Below are 16,113 nucleotides of genomic sequence, written 5' to 3'. Positions count from 1 at the left end.
TAATATCCTCTTGTAAAAAATAAAACCTTACTACTAATAAAAACCAACGAAAAATCAGTGGGTTTAGTAGAAGGCAGCAGGGGAAGAAAAAAGGTGAGAAACATGCTTGCGTGTTTTTCTGTTCTTTGTGGGGTTAAAATAAAACTGGTGAGGGATGATAGTTTGCTGTATTTCATTGCAAGGACAAATACATATTTTAAGCATCTGTAACTGATTAGTATTAATTGACATTTCCAACAGTTAGAAATAAATTAGGTCAGTTTGAAACCCTGAGTTTAAAATATAAAAGAAGCTTAACTTCTCAAATATTAGCTCCATTTTTTATTTGAAATAGTGAGGCAGATATTTTGGTTTAAATGTTATTGAAAATGACTAAATTATTAAGTTGTTATGAGAAACTAAGATTTTCCTACACCAATAATTTTTAAAAAATCTTTTAAAGGTCAATACCATAGCCACACATTTCTTAGCTTTGTAATCACTTGATCAAAGGTTTAAAGTTGGCTAAGCCCTTCCTTTTTTACCCTTTTAGAGCTTCTTACAGCATTACATTTCTATCTTTTCACCAAATCTCACTGATGTCTAAACCAGAATAAAATAGGCTCAATCTATGGGGGTGGGGGATTCGAGTGGGAGTAACAATGAAGAAATAAACATACAAAACTGCAAAATCTAAGCAATGTAAATTATATATAAGGTCTTTATTAATAAAAACTAAACCCCATTTTTAAAAAGTCATTTTAACCAAGTCCTTCAAAACCATGCAGTTCTTAAAGAGTTCCTGTCATAAAGCCAAGGACTTTGACCCAGAATGTAAAATGGAACACAGAAACAGCTGAGTTCCTTCTAACAACACATGGATTTGTTTGTTCTTCTCTGGAAATTGGAAAAGAAACTTCAACAATGGGTAGGCATGAAAACTTTTTTTAAAAATCCTCACCCGAGGATATTTTTCCATTGATTTTTAGAGAGTGGAAGAGAGAGGGAAAGATGGAGAAATACTGATGTGAGAGAAACACATTGATTGGTTGCCTCCTGCACGAGCCCTGGCCAGGGCCCAGGCTGGGCAGCAGCCTGCAACCCAACTGAGGTATGAGCTCTTTTTTTTTTTCTTTAAAGTATACATTTTTTTTAATGTTTTTTTTTTAATTGATTAAGGTATTACAAATGTGTCCTTATCCCCCCTGAGATATGAGTTCTTGACTGGAATCAAACCCGGAACCCTTCGGTCTGTAGGCTGACGCTCTATCCACTGAGCCAAATTGGCTAGAGCCCTGGTTGGCAAACTGCAGCTCGCGAGCCACATGCGGCTCTTTGGCCCCTCGAGTGTGGCTCTTCCACAAAATACCACGTGCAGGCGCACACGTACAGTGCAATTGAAACTTCGTGGCCCATGTGCAGAAGTCGGTTTTCGGCCTGGGCGAGTCTATTTTGAAGAAGTACTGTTGATATTTGGCTCTGTTGACAAATGAGTTTGCTGACCACTGGAGAGCATGAAAACTTTTTTAAAATTAAATTTATTAGGGTGACATTGGTTAATAGGCTCATATAGGTTTTAGATGTGAGTTTCTACGTTACAGGATCTGTATATTGCACTGTGTGCCCACCACCCAAAGTCAAGTCCTCTTCCGTCAGCATGAACACTTTTACTGCAAGTATTTAAGAACTTCTCCAATTGCTGCATACATAAATAGCATAAGCAGCATGTCCACCAGATAATATCTACTTTTTGCAAAGTCACTGGAAAACTTTTACATTGGATACCAAGAACATATCTGGTAGTTAAAGGACTTTAAAGTCATTTAAAATGATGACCACCAATACTTACACTGAGTACCACTGCCCCCTAACAAGTCATTTTATTTTTTCAAGATATTTAGAAAGATTTATAGAGAGTAAATTTAAATTTGCCTCCTAAAAACATGGAAAAGAAGCAGAAAATAAGAAAGCAAGAAGATGCCAAAGAGAATGTGGAAGAAAATGGCAGATACGGGGTCCAGGTAAACATTGAATGGAGCACTATATTGTGGATGAGAGGAGCAAGGTTTCCAAAGACTCTCAAGGTGAGGACACTGCCTGAGGAATGATGAAACCCACCATACTTTAAAATAACCCGCCTGCTACACAGGAGATTTATGCTGACCCTGTTCCCATTCAATCTCTCCTCTTCCCTCTACGCTGAAGCGGCATTTATACACCCATTCTCACCTAATCTCCCATGTGACCAGCTCTACCTGCTGTGAAATGGCCTGAAGTATAATCTGGCAAAGCAACAGAGCATGACCAACTGATATCAGAATTTACTTCTATGAGGTAGACAAACAGGTACACTAACGGAATATTCAGTATGATCCCAACCTTGTTTTTAAAACCTTACTCTAAAAAATAAACACCCAAATATATAAGTAAACATATTTATGTTTTATATTTATACAAGAAAAGTGAGAACATATCTATGTATTCAGTGATGTGCATGAGTCCACTCACACTGGCTCAAGAGAGCTACCAAATTCTCAGAAATTCTGCAGGCCAGTTATTAAATATAGCCATTATTTAAAAATTACATAAACTTATACAGATTATATAAACTTATATTTAAATAAATCACACAAAAACAAAGGCAATAAATACTTAAAACTAATTATTTCCTAATCATTTTACCACTATTTAACTTACTATTATCCAGGCTCTTGAGGCTATTTATGCCTCTCATGTCTTTACAGTGGAAATACAACATAATGATGTATTACTGTCAATCTCTTCCCCATTCACCATCAGTGGTGTCCTGTCGGTAGCTTGAAATTGGCCATAGTAGGTATATTTATAGCACAAATACTGGCAAACCAGAGCCTAATTTATCATTTTCTTGATTAAAAAAGTGACAGAGAAAATGTTAATAATGCAGATTCACCTAAGCTGTTATGTTATGAATAGCACACAAATTTGAGGAAACATTCTTCCAGTATTTGAAAACTATTATTCATCATTGACAAAAAGAGTGGGAATTCTGACATGTTTTGGTTGTTTTCACTTTCATCTTACTCATTAATATTAATAAAAATATCAACCAACATTTATATTGGAATTGCACTAGGGAGCTGGTTGTTAAACATTTATCAGCACAACACTGCCTATGCCCAAAATGTTAACAACAGTTGGCTTTAAGAGGTGCAGAATTATGATTTGTTACCTACCTATGTCTCTCTATTTTCCAAATTTTATATAATAAACATTATTCATTTTGTTTTATTTTTAAAATATTTTTATTGATTTTAGAGAGGAAGGGAGAGGGAGAGAGAGATAGAGACATCAATGATGAGGAAGAATCACTGATTGGCTGCCTCCTGCACACCCCCTACTGGGGATCAAGCATACAACTAGGGCATGTGCCCTTGACTGGAATCAAACCTGGGACCCTTCAGTCCCCAGGCCACACTCTATCCACTGAGCCAAACCCACTAGGATTAACATCACTCATTTTATACTTTTAAGTTATTTTTTAAAATACTTGCTATGGCAAAAAAGAAAAGTATTTGGTTCATGTTAAATTCATGAACTTTGAATAATCAAATACATTCAAACCATGAGATAACCAATCACTCTCTGGAAATAGACTGAGGTCAAATCTTACAAGCCATTACAGGGGTAAAAACCATCCAGAATTATAGTATGCACAGCAGCATGCATATGATTTCAAAACTGCTTACAAAAAAAGCAAAAACAACAACAATGAGCTATGTATTTAACAAACCTGTACTGCTTAAACATAAAACAAAAAAAATAAGAAGTTAATAATCAAATTAAATGAACAGAAACACTTAGAATTAAAAAATCATTAAAGTAACTATTATTTCCTTAGTGTCTTCTATGTTCCGGGGATTATCCTAGGGACTGAGACAAGAGTAAAAAGATTAGCCCCTACAGTAAAAGAACTTATGGTTAAGTGAAGAAAAAGAAAAGTAAATAAGCAAGCTTTTAGTTTTGGGTTTTTTGGTTGATTTTTAAGCTGGCAATTGTAATACAGATTAGAAAATGTGGAACCACCTAAGGATATCTAGAATCTGAAAAGAAATATCACAGATTCTTTTGTAGTTCATAAGCATTATGATCGGGTGTTCACACTTTTGTGTGAGATGTGCCTCCCACAAACCATATTATGACTTTGGCACATTACCCGTCTGACATGAAAAAAAAAAAATCACAAATATAGAACTAATCATGGATGTCAACTCAAGTTAAATACAACTGAAAGAGAGATTAAAGTATAATCAAATTTTAAAAAATAATAAAATAGATTCTCATTGGCAAGATTGTGGGTATGAATAGTAATATTTACCTTCTTGCAGCAGCCAAAGTCACTCTGTAAATTCCCAGCTAGTCCAGTGTTTGCATTTTTAGAACAGGATTGGCAGGACAGTCCAGTCCTAATTCAAACCTCAAGTGGCACTTAAGATCATCCTGCTCACACCTTTAACCAGTGGTTATGTCACCTTACAAATGTCCATAACATATACTAATTGTTTCTTGGGCCATGACCCTTCAAGAATTCATAATAAATAGCAATCAATTGAAATCAATGTGTGATTGGATAGATGAATGAACAGGTAGGTAGGTAGAGATAGGCAGGTAGATAGACTTGTTTTTTCTTAACAGCCTTACTGTCAAAAAAAGAAGATACATTATCTAGTAATTCCCTCTACATATAGGTCTGCCTAGCTAGGTAGCAAATATCATTCCTGTTTTGGTGGAGTGGCAAAGAGATGAAAGCCTTTCCAAACACCCAAGGCTGGTGTGATAAAGTTACATATGTTGCTTCCAGACAAATACTCTGACTCTAAAACTGAGGCCACACTTTTTCTAGGAGAGAGATATATAGCTGTTGCATGCTGAGTTGAACCCCTGAGAGGATATTTGGGATTCTTCCTGGAATTTCAAGAAAAAGAGAACAAGAAGAAGATGGAGAGCAAAGAGCAAAGAGAACTGTAACTGTTGTTGGTGGGGTTAGAACAGCCGTGGGCAAACTACGGCCCGCGGGCCGGATCCGGCCCGTTTGAAATGAATAAAACTAAAAAAAAAAGACCGTACCCTTTTATGTAATGATGTTTACTTTTGAATTTATATTAGTTCACACAAACACTCCATCCATGCTTTTGTTCCGGCCCTCTGGTCCAGTTTAAGAACCCATTGTGGCCCTTGAGTCAAAAAGTTTGCCCACCCCTGGGTTAGAATCAAAGACATGCTTGCAAGCTGCACTCCTGATTCCACCTCATCTCCACAAGCCACCTGCATCTGGACAACCCCAACACCAAGGGTCTAGAAAGGACTGGGTGGAATTCCCATGATAGGATGATCAGCAACAGCAGAAACAGTTTCCCTAGAAAGTCATCTGATGTTGAACAGTCCCCGTAGTGGGGTAGCAGGGGTATTGGATGATTTTTCTGCCTGAGATAATGACAGTATGACAAGGAAACCAACACAAAATACAAATCAGAAAGCTTTTCTCCACCCTATTTATTTACTTTTGCAAATAGCCTCAAAAAGAAATACATTTCTTGCAGTACTCAGATTTCTAGTTGTTTGTAGCTCACTTGAAAGTGTCTCCTCTTAAATTAGGAAACATTAACCACTGATCATCTGTTACATACCAAACATGGAGATACAAAGATGAACAACTGCTTTTGGGTGAGGAGCCAGACTCATAAATCCTATCTAATAAAGAGGGAATATGCTAATTGACCCTCACGCTTTCGCAAAGATGGTGGCACCCACAGCCAATAAGGAGGGAATATGCTGATTGACAGCGCCCAGTCCCCTCAGCCCCCCAGGGCCAGTCCAAGGCGCAGGCAACCAGGGCCGGCCGAGGCTTGCACTACCAGCAGTGGCAGGAGCAGAGGTGTGATGAGGCATCGCCTCCCCCTGATCGCCGGGTCACCTACGACCCCTGAGGGGTGCCAGACTATGAGAGGGAGCAGGCCAGACTGAGGGCCCCCCCTCCAGTGCATGAATTTTCATGCACTGGGCCTCTAGTATAATTATAAACTATAATACAAGTTGATTTGTGCTCTAGATACAATTGTGCCAAAGTAATTAAAAATCAGCCTTTAGTTCATTTTTGTTCCTGTGATATAAAAATGTTTCAAACTTTAGACAGCCTTTTACAATTTTAACATAAAGACTGTACAGTCATGCATTTCTTAACCATGACGTTATTAGATGATTTTGTCATGTGAACATCACAGAGTGCACTTACACAAACCTAGATGGTATAGCCTACTACACACCTACGCCATATGGTATGGCCTATTGTTCCTAGGCTACAAGCTGTACAGCAAGTTACTATACTGAATACTATAGGTAACTGTAACACAATAGTATTTGTGTATTTAAACATAGAAAAGATGCAATAAAAATACGGTATAAAATATAAAAATGGTACACCTGCATAGGGCACCATAACTGGAGCTTGCAGGACTAGGAGTTGCTCTGGGTGAGTGAGTGGTGAGTGAATGTGAAGGTCTAGAACATTACTGTACACTGCTGTAGACTTTATAAACACTGTACTCTAAGGCTACACTAAATTTATAAAAATATTTTTCTTCAATAATTAGTTAACTTTAGCTTATTGTAACTTTTTTTTTTTTTTAGGGTTATACTTCCTCCAGAGAGAATTTTACTTTTTTTTTTAATTAAATCTTTATTGTTCAGATCATTACATTTGTTCCTCTTTTTTTCCCCCCCATAACTCCCCTCCTCCCAGTTCCCACCCCACTCTCCGCCCTTACTCCCCACCCACTGTCCTCATCCATAGGTGCACGATTTTTGTCCAGTCTCTTCCCGCATCTCCCACACCCCTTTCCCCCCCTCAAGAATAGTCAGTCCATTCCCTTTTTATGTCCCTGATTCTATTATAATCAACAGTTCATTCTGTTCATCAGATTATTTATTCACTTGATTCTTAGATTCACTTGTTGATAGATGCATATTTGTTGTTCATAATTTGTATCTTTACCTTTATCTTCTTCTTCCTCTTCTTAAAGGATACCTTTCAGCATTTCACATAATACTGGTTTGGTGGTGATGAACTCCTTTAGCTTTTCCTTATCTGTGAAGCTCTTTATCTGACCTTCAATTCTGAATGATAGCTTTGCTGGATAAAGTAATCTTGGTTGTAGGTTCTTGGTATTCATCACTTTGAATATTTCTTGCCACTCCCTTCTGGCCTGCAAAGTTTCTGTTGAGAAATCAGCTGATAGTTGTATGGGTATTCCCTTGTAGGTAACTGAGTTTCTTTCTCTTGCTGCTTTTAAGATTCTCTCTTTGTCTTTTGCTCTTGGCATTTTAATGATGATGTGTCTTGGTGTGGTCCTCTTTGGATTCCTTTTGTTTAGGGTTCTCTGTGCTTCCTGGACTTGTAAGTCTATTTCTTTCACCAGGTAGGGGAAGTTTTCTGTCATTATTTCTTCAAATAGGTTTTCAATATCTTGCTCTCTCTCATCTTCTGGCACCCCTATAATTCGGATTTTGGTACGCTTGAACCTGTCCCAGAGGTCCTTACACTATCTTCGTATTTTCGGATTCTTTTTTCATTTTGCTTTTCCGGTTGGGTGTTTTTTGCTTCTTCGCATTTCAAATCTTTGACTTGATTCTTGTGGTTCTCTGGTCTGCTGTTGGGAGTCTATAATATTCTTTATTTCAGTCAGTGTATGCTTAATTTCTAGTTGGTTCTTTATCACAACATCGAGGGTCTCATTAGATTTCTTGTAGATCTCATTAAGTTTATCGGCAATTTCTAGAAAATTATTGAAACACCTTAAAAGTGTGGTTCTGAACTCTATATCCTCCATTGACAATTTTGTCCTGTTTCTTTGTCTCCACATTTTTTATGCTTTCTTGGTGCACCCCCTAGTGGTCTTTGTGCACAGTCTTGTTGTAGTTAAGCCTTGATTGTTGTAGGTATTACTGGGAGGGATTTGACCTCCAGGCCAACTGGCTGTGAGAATCAGCTGTGTCTGCAGTGGGAAAACTTCTGTCCTCTGGGGAGGTGCTAATCTAGCCTTTGCCTGAGGCTATCTGGCAAATGGCTCTGCGCAGGGCTTGGGCGGGGCGGGTCGCACAGGATCAACAGGGCGGGCGGAGGGAGCAGTTATGGCTGCTCTCAGTCCCGTCCCCAGAGGCTCTGCCTCTCGGAGTCCCAGCAACCGCTGCAAACCTCCGAGAGAAAGCTGCCCTCGAGTTCCGACCGATGCCAGACAGTCCTGCTTCTCCCGTTTGAGTTTGGGTCCCGTTTGAAACAGACAACCGCACCCTCAGCTGCCAGCCCGCTCCGCACGCACCTCCGCACCTTTGTATTGTCCGCACTGCGCCTCCTCTGAGTCTCGGTATGCTGTTCTCTTTCCTTCTATTTGAAGAATTTCCCCTCAGCCAGCCTTCCTGTGGTTCTGGGTGATGTCTGTTCCGTCTTTTAGTTGTATTTTTGAAGTGGTTGTGTGAGGCAGCAATCTCCGGTGTTTACCTATGCCTCCATCTTGGTTCCTCCAGCTTATTGTAACTTTTAACTTTAAAAACTTTTAATTTAACTTTTTGACTTTTGTGTAGCACCTAGCTAAAACACAAACACATTGTAACAACATTACAACAGCTAGGACGTCAGTAGGTGATAGAAAATTTTCAGCTCCCTTATAATATTATGGGATTGTCATCATATATGTGGTCTATTGTTGAACAAAATACCATCATGTAGCACATGACTGCACTTGTATTCCCTTTTAATGCTAACATCTCAGTAGAAATGTTTGTTTTGGACTGTGACTTCATGAGAGACACTTAGCTGGAACCACCTAACTAAGCTGCTCCCAGATTCCTGACCCTCTGAAACAGTGGAAATGCTGGCTTTCCGTCATGGTTGGCAGTGTAGGTAAATGCATCCTCATATCCTCCCACAACCACATCAAAATTATAACTAAACTACAGAATAATCATCATTGAGAACTGCCTGAAATCCAGCTGAACAGAAGTCCTACAACTAAAGATATAGAGAAGAAGCCACATGGAGACAGGTGAAGTAAATGTCTCAGAATACAAGAGAAATCTTCCAGCAGCTGGAGCCTGCACGGCACACATGGCCTCTTACACAGCGGGTCCCTCTGGGCCCTCCCCTCCCTCTACACTGACCCCCAGCCCCAGTGACAGGCTCAACCTTTGCCTCTGCAGGGACCAAAGTGCTCTGTGGAAAACAGTTTGAAAACCCTGGCCTTGGATTTCCTCTCTGCATGTAACTCCCATGGGTTTTAGGTTAGCCTTAGTAAGACTTAATTAAGGTGGGAGTCAGTGTTGATTTTTTTCTTAGTAGCATGAAGTGACAAAGGCAGATGACTTGTAGAACAGTGACAGAGCATTTGCTTGTGCAAACTCTAAGGAGTCGGTGTTGATTTTTTTTCTTAGTAGCATGAAGTTACAAAGGCAGATAACTTGTAGAACAGTGAGAGCATTTGTTTGTGCAAACTCTAAGCCCTGCTGACCAGTCTGGATCCTTCCAGCTCACTGTAGCCCATGGTACCCCCATCCCTCACTGTGTCTCTCAATGGGATCTCATCTTCAAGAAACATCCATGTCAGCATCAGCCCAAGACAGACTAGATGATAGGTCTTATGACAAATCCTTCCCACCTCTGTGAGGCCTTCTCTCCCACGCTTCTTCTCTTTAGGAAGGGTAGGGAGCTTCTGCAAGGAAAGGGCTGGACCAGATCCCTGTCCCTGACCCTATCCTGAACTTCCAGTTCTTGTTACTGTGCTAGTGCTGACCTGGATCCCACTAACGCACTAAATAAAGATGCAGCTTATCAGAGAAAAAAGAGTTTGTTTTCAAAGTACAACTTTCTGTAAAGAGTTTCCATATACCCCAGTTCCCCCTATTGTTTGCATGATACATTAATGAAACATTTGTCACAATTATGTATGTGTGTTTTTAAAACTGATACGCAAACTCTACCTTTCCATGTTTTATTTGTAAGATGTTACAGAAGGTGCTAGAAAAGATCCTCTACAAGCAGAAGTGTAACATTTAACTGTAAACACTGAATGACAGCATTATTCCCCAGAGCAATAAAAATTGTCAAAACCCACATATTTTTTCTCAAGGTGAAGTCATATTTAAACTGAGGAGTGAGGTCAAGCAGGCCCATTCTCAGGGCCTACCAATGAAGACAGACTATTTGGGGTGCTGTTTTATAAAGAAGAGAAGTTAGGGTTGAATCTAAAGAACAAAATAAACTGATGAACAAAATAGATCCAGAGATATAGAAGCATGCAACAGACCAACAAATCTCAGAGGGAAAGGGGGTGGGGGAGAGCAGGAAAAGATTAACCAAAGAACTTATATGCATATATGCATAACCCATGGACACAAACAATAGTGCAGTAAAGGCCTGGGGAGGGTGCAAGAGCAGGGAGGAGGGAGTCAATTGGGGGGGGGGGGGGACATCTGAAATACTTCCAACCACAAATATAACTTAAAAAAATACATGCAAAAAATAAAATAAAATAAAATAAAAAGAAGAGAAGAACTAGTAAAAGGATAAAAATGCTAACTAGTAAAAGGAGACAGGATGACTGCTAACCTTAATAGAGTTTAAAGTAAATCGGGGTAGAGCAAAATTTCTGTAATTTAATATTTTAGGGTTTCAACTCCCTAAGTTTAGTACAATGCCTAGCAAAGTGCTTATCACACACAATAACTATTTGTGGAATATAAGTGAATCCCACTTTCAATATATCATTGTACAGGAACTCAATATATCTGTTTGATATCAAACATGTACTTATCAATGTTTCTTGGAGATTTTATTTAAGTCGTGATCCTTCCAACAACAGGCGTATCATAAATGCAAGGTGTGGTTTTGCCTCAGACCTAAGCAGAACAAATCTATGGGAGATTTGAAGGATATATTATCAGTAAGCACTATTTTATTTTATTATTTTTTGTTAATCCTCACCTGAGGGTATTTTTCCATTGATTTTAGAGAGAGTGGAAAGGAGGGGAGAGACAGAGAGAGAAACATCAATGTGAGAGAGCCACATCAATTAGTTGCTTCCCGCATCTGCCCGACCAGGGCCGGGGATTGAGCCCAGCACTGAGGTACATGCCCTTGACTGGAATCGAACCTGGGACCCTTAAGTCCGTGGGCCTACGCTCTATCCAATGAGCCAAACCAGCTAGGGCAAGTAAGCACTATTTAAAAAAAAAGTCAAAGGTACTACTTTATTTAAATACCCAGATTAAGTTGCTTCTTTTGGCAAGTAAAGGGCCAAAGAGAGCAGAGGTGACCTACCCTTGTGCATAAAGCATCTGCTCGCATTAAGTCTACTAGTATAAATGAATTCTTGGAGACACAGGGCATAGAGGGCTCAGGACCAAGGATCATTCTGATAGTTTTCAAACACAGAGAGTGAACTGTATGAGGGGGGTTGAGGTCAGTTTTCCCATGTATAATATAAGAGTATTGGGAATGTTTGGATGATCTCTACCTACTCCTCTAAATGTTTTAAAATAAGAAACTTAAAAAACTCCAAGATCCCGATTTAAATTCCACTTAATAAAAATCAATTACTTAATCCAACTGGAGTAAAGAGAGTTGGACTTGATAACGAACCCACTCCAAAAGTAACAGGTAGCATAATTGAGCACTGCTCTAATGCCTCATGTCTTTTGACTCACTGAATGCACACATCCACCTTTAGAAGAGGTACTATCATTATCCCCATTTTACAGATGAGATATATCTAAGGTCTAATAGCTTGTAAATGATGAAGCCAGGATTTGAACTTAGACAGTGTTCTTAGTTACTGTGCTTTCCTGCTTCACAAAAAGTTCACCTGAATGTTGAGAGGAAAACACAAAAAAACACTTATATAAGTGACAATTGTGAATTAATTACCAAGGAACCCCGAGAACTTGTCTTCTTCCACTGAATATCCCATGGCTTGGAAGATTTAACTCAAAGGCAATGGTGGAGGAAGGGGGAGGTGTTTTGAAGAGTATTACTTTCATCACTTCTGGATTTATTTATAACATATAACATGTCAAGGGGTATATGCAAACAAATGTTTGGAAATTCATGGGTCTGGCTGTATTTTGTGTTGTTTTAGGAGATCCTACATTAAAAGAGGTGTGTGTTGTTTTTGTTGGTGGAAAAAGACAAAACAATGAAGGCTTCTATTACTCAGTAAGGCATAGATCTGATGTCAGTGTTCATAAGACAAACAATACATTTCTTCCTTCACACACTATATTATATGGCAGGGATTTGGTTTGTACATAAATACTTTAAGGTACTATTCTGCTCTGTTTTTTTCAATATATTCATGGTACCCTAACCTAGAAATAAATTCATGGAAATAAATCCTGAAACAAGGCAATAGTTTGGGTTAGTCCTAAAGCCAATATAAGTATGTTAAATGTGTAATTTTCAATTCTAAATTATAATATATTTATGGTTATTTCTTCTAATGGCATCATATTATCTTGTGAGGGTAAAAGCATCTGAAACTCCTTTAAACTAAAATTTTAAAATGAGGTTTTACTTATGAGCATATAAGGGTATTTCCACAAACAGCAAGTGCAGGTGAACTTTAAGCAGCCCTGGGAAACAAGGGGGCTTCTTGCACAAGCTCTTATTCTTCCTCACTTTCTCTGAGGCCACACTCTCTCTGCTTCCCTCTTCCATCTTCTGCTAAAGTTGGACGAGCTCTGCTTGTTCATCAGTGTATCTGTCCTGTGTTAATCAGTATATATGTCCCACCAAACCCAAATTGAAACAATTTTCAAGCTCTGGAAACCATGTCTCTCAGCTCTATCTTTAGTTTAAACTTTCAAGAGAAAGAACTTGATTATCAAAGCATTTGGGTCAGAAGTCTACCACCTATGGTCAAATGTGGTAAGGCTGTGTGAAAACCTGGTTCCCTGAGTCTGGTGGGCAGTTCTGAGAAGCAGGCAGGGACTGCTTGCACTGCAGCCACCACTCCTGCATGAGGTAAGGTTTAGTAGGACTGCAAACAAACCAGTCATTGAAATGTAGGCCTAGAAGCCACAAGAGGATCAACTGTAGGCATTGTGTCCAGAGCTACTGCTAAAAGCTTTGAAACCCAAGACCATAAGGAAGTATCCTAACAATGTTTATTGTGCTTTTTCCACTGCTATTTTACTTCTGAGTGGCCAGTCTTTCCTACTTTGAGTGAGGGAACAAAGAAGACAGCCTCCTGTATTCAGATTGAGAGGAGGTTACGACAGCCTCCTGTATTCAGATTGAGAGGAGGTTACGGTTTCTTATGCTCAAAGGACTACAATTAACTTCCCAAAAGGAAGTTCATTTGATATGTAGAATCTTGGCTATGAAAAACCAGGGCTATTAAAAAGATAGGACCGAATCTGTATCTTTCTATAAGTAGCCAAAGCTAGTATCATGTCACTATGTCAGAAACCTAGGGGACCCTCAACAGTTCGGACAATGCCAGACTTTACCAGTCCACACAAAGCAGACCTGGGTAGCAGTGTGCTCATACAAGCATGGAAGGGTAACACAAATATGGTAGGAGCAGATACCACCAGTTTATGTTCCTGCATGGAATCCTGCCATGACCAGGTTCCAACAGAGAGAACCCTTTAGGATTATGAATAATGCAACGGTACAGTTACTCATGACAAAACTAACAGATATCAAATATCTGACAGAAAGAACTTGGTTATTGACACTTGAAGAGCCCCGAGATTGAAAATTCAGTCCCAAGTGGGTTTAGTCTGCCTAACTGAAGTCCAAAGCAACTGTGATGATCAATTTTATGTCAACTTGGCTAGGCTACAGTCTCTAGTTATCCAATTAAACACAAATTTATGTGGTTAAAGTTCATAATCAGTATGGGAGATAATCCTTGATAATCTGAGCAGGCCTCATTCAATCAACTGAAAGGCCTTAAGAGCAAAGCTGAGGCTTCTTTGATGAAGAAAAAAATCCTGCTGGTGGATGGCAGCTTCAGTCCATGTTCGGAAGTTCCAGCCTGCCCTTCCTAGCGATCTGTGCTATGGATTTCTGACTTGTCTCGCCAGCCCCCACAATCACATAGGCCAATGAACTACGATAAATCTCTTAATATACTGGTTCTGTTTCTCTGTTTCAACTCTAACTGATACAGCAACGAAATAATCATCAAAATAAACCTAAGAGGTATTATTATTATTATGAGCCCCATTTACAGATGAGTAAACTGAGGCACACAAGAATTAAGAAACTGCCCAACGGACGTAGCTCCTAAGGGGAAAAGCTGGATTCTAATTCAGGCAGCCTGATGTTCAAACCCAAGCACTTTATCTTATATTTCACTGCCTTTCTGAATGATTTTACCAATATGAGCAGAACCTAAATAGCTGAAAAGGTATTTTTCAAAATCCATTTGGATTGCCCTAAAAAGTTCTCCAATCTTGGGTATGATCTGGGAGTATTTTTTGTATTCATTTTGAGTCACTCTAGAAGTTCCCAAACCTGAACATAACATTCCTGATTTCAAATACAACATAAGGGAGAGGCACTGGTGTCTATGCTTCTAATCCAGGTGATCTGACTCCTAAACGCCCTTGGAGAAAGGCCTCTAAGAGGCTCTGGGCAAGAGGATTTAAGGGGGCTCTGAATTAGTACAAGATTCTTTTGGAAAGTATTGTTTGGGGGTCTGAACTAAAAATTACAGAAATGGGCCATGGTTAACAAATCAGAGCATTCTAAAATAAAAATATGAGTCAAGTTGAAAGAAAAAGTCCATATTGATTATTTCCTAGTTCATTCATAAGCAACATGGGGGCAAGAGGTGATCTTCAAATAAAGTTATAGTGGTGAGACTACAACCTTTTATTGAGGCAATTTGATAGTACATGTACAAAGTCTGAAAACATTTTTTTTGATTCATGAACTTTGATCTATTAATTTCACTGCTAGGAATTTATCACAAGGAGGTAATCAGTGATGGCCTATTAAAATGCAGATATAAGAATCTTACCACCGCACTGTTTATAATAGGAAAAAATTGGAAATAACCTAAATGTCTGACAATAGCAAAATAATTAAAGTTTGATATCGACATGATGGAATACCATTTAAAATCACATCTTAGAAAAATGTTTATAAACTCTTGTTTTGAAAAAAAAAAAAAAAAGGTAGCCTTAGCTGGTTTGGCTCAGTGGATAAAGCATCAGCCCTCAAACTGAATGGTCCCGGGTTCGATTCCAGGCAAGGGCACATACCTCAAATCCCTGGCCCAGGTTGGGTCGCATGTGGGAGGCACCCAATTGATGTGTCTCCCTCACACCGATGTTTCTCTCTCTCTGTTTCCCCCCCTCCACTCTCTCTAAAAAATCAATGGAAAATATCCTTGGGTGAGGACTAACAAAACAAAACAAGGTAATATACAATACTACGTGCAGTATAACCCCAATTATATTTTATAAAAATACACTAAATATGCACAGAGAAAGGCTGACCCACCAATATACCAACAGTAGTTATTATTCAGTGGTTGGACCATGAATAACTTTAATTTTTTTCTTTTTTAAAAATAAACTTCCTATAATAAAAATGTATTACTTTGTAGTAGAAAATATAATCATAATTTATAAGTCTACTAAAATGGGAAAATGTTTACGATATAACATTAGATGAAAACAACAATTTAAAAGCAATATATTCATGAGCCTTTATGTTAAAATAATAGCACTGTATAAAAAGATAAAAACTAGAAAGAAATATATCAAAATATAATAGTGATTAACTATGAGAAGGTGGACTTATAGATGACTTTTTCTTTTGTATGCTTATTTTTTCCAAATTTTCTATCATGAACATAATTTGCCTTATAATCAGAACAAGTGAATATAATTTCATTTAAGACAAAAAGAATAATGGTGTTAAAGATAGGAATTTGCCATATAGGAAAATTCTTAACAGAGTAGTTCAGCTTATTAGGGCTTTTTACTTGGAGTGTCTTTAGAATCTGTAACCAAAAGAAAAAGTATTGGGCAATAGATGTCCTATTTAGGTCCTATTTGTCATCCCTTGATAGCATCCCTTGACTGCCT

At 38.6% G+C, this 16,113-nt stretch overlaps 1 protein-coding gene and 1 non-coding gene across 10 annotated transcripts in view; one reads left to right on the top strand and one right to left on the bottom strand.

The window, feature by feature from the left end:
* Positions 1-16,113, bottom strand: part of SH3D19 (SH3 domain containing 19) — a 186,178-nt gene that overhangs the window by 89,727 nt on the left and 80,338 nt on the right. The window lies entirely within an intron of this gene.
* Positions 4,081-4,184, top strand: LOC132236363 (small nucleolar RNA U13). The gene has a single exon (XR_009453291.1). It is a non-coding gene; the product is annotated as a small nucleolar RNA U13 (small nucleolar RNA).

This window comes from Myotis daubentonii, chromosome 5 (assembly GCF_963259705.1).
Source record: "Myotis daubentonii chromosome 5, mMyoDau2.1, whole genome shotgun sequence".
NCBI lineage: Eukaryota > Metazoa > Chordata > Mammalia > Chiroptera > Vespertilionidae > Myotis > Myotis daubentonii.
The sequence above is the reverse complement of the archived record's forward strand: the minus strand, read 5'-3'. Positions and strand labels throughout refer to the sequence as shown.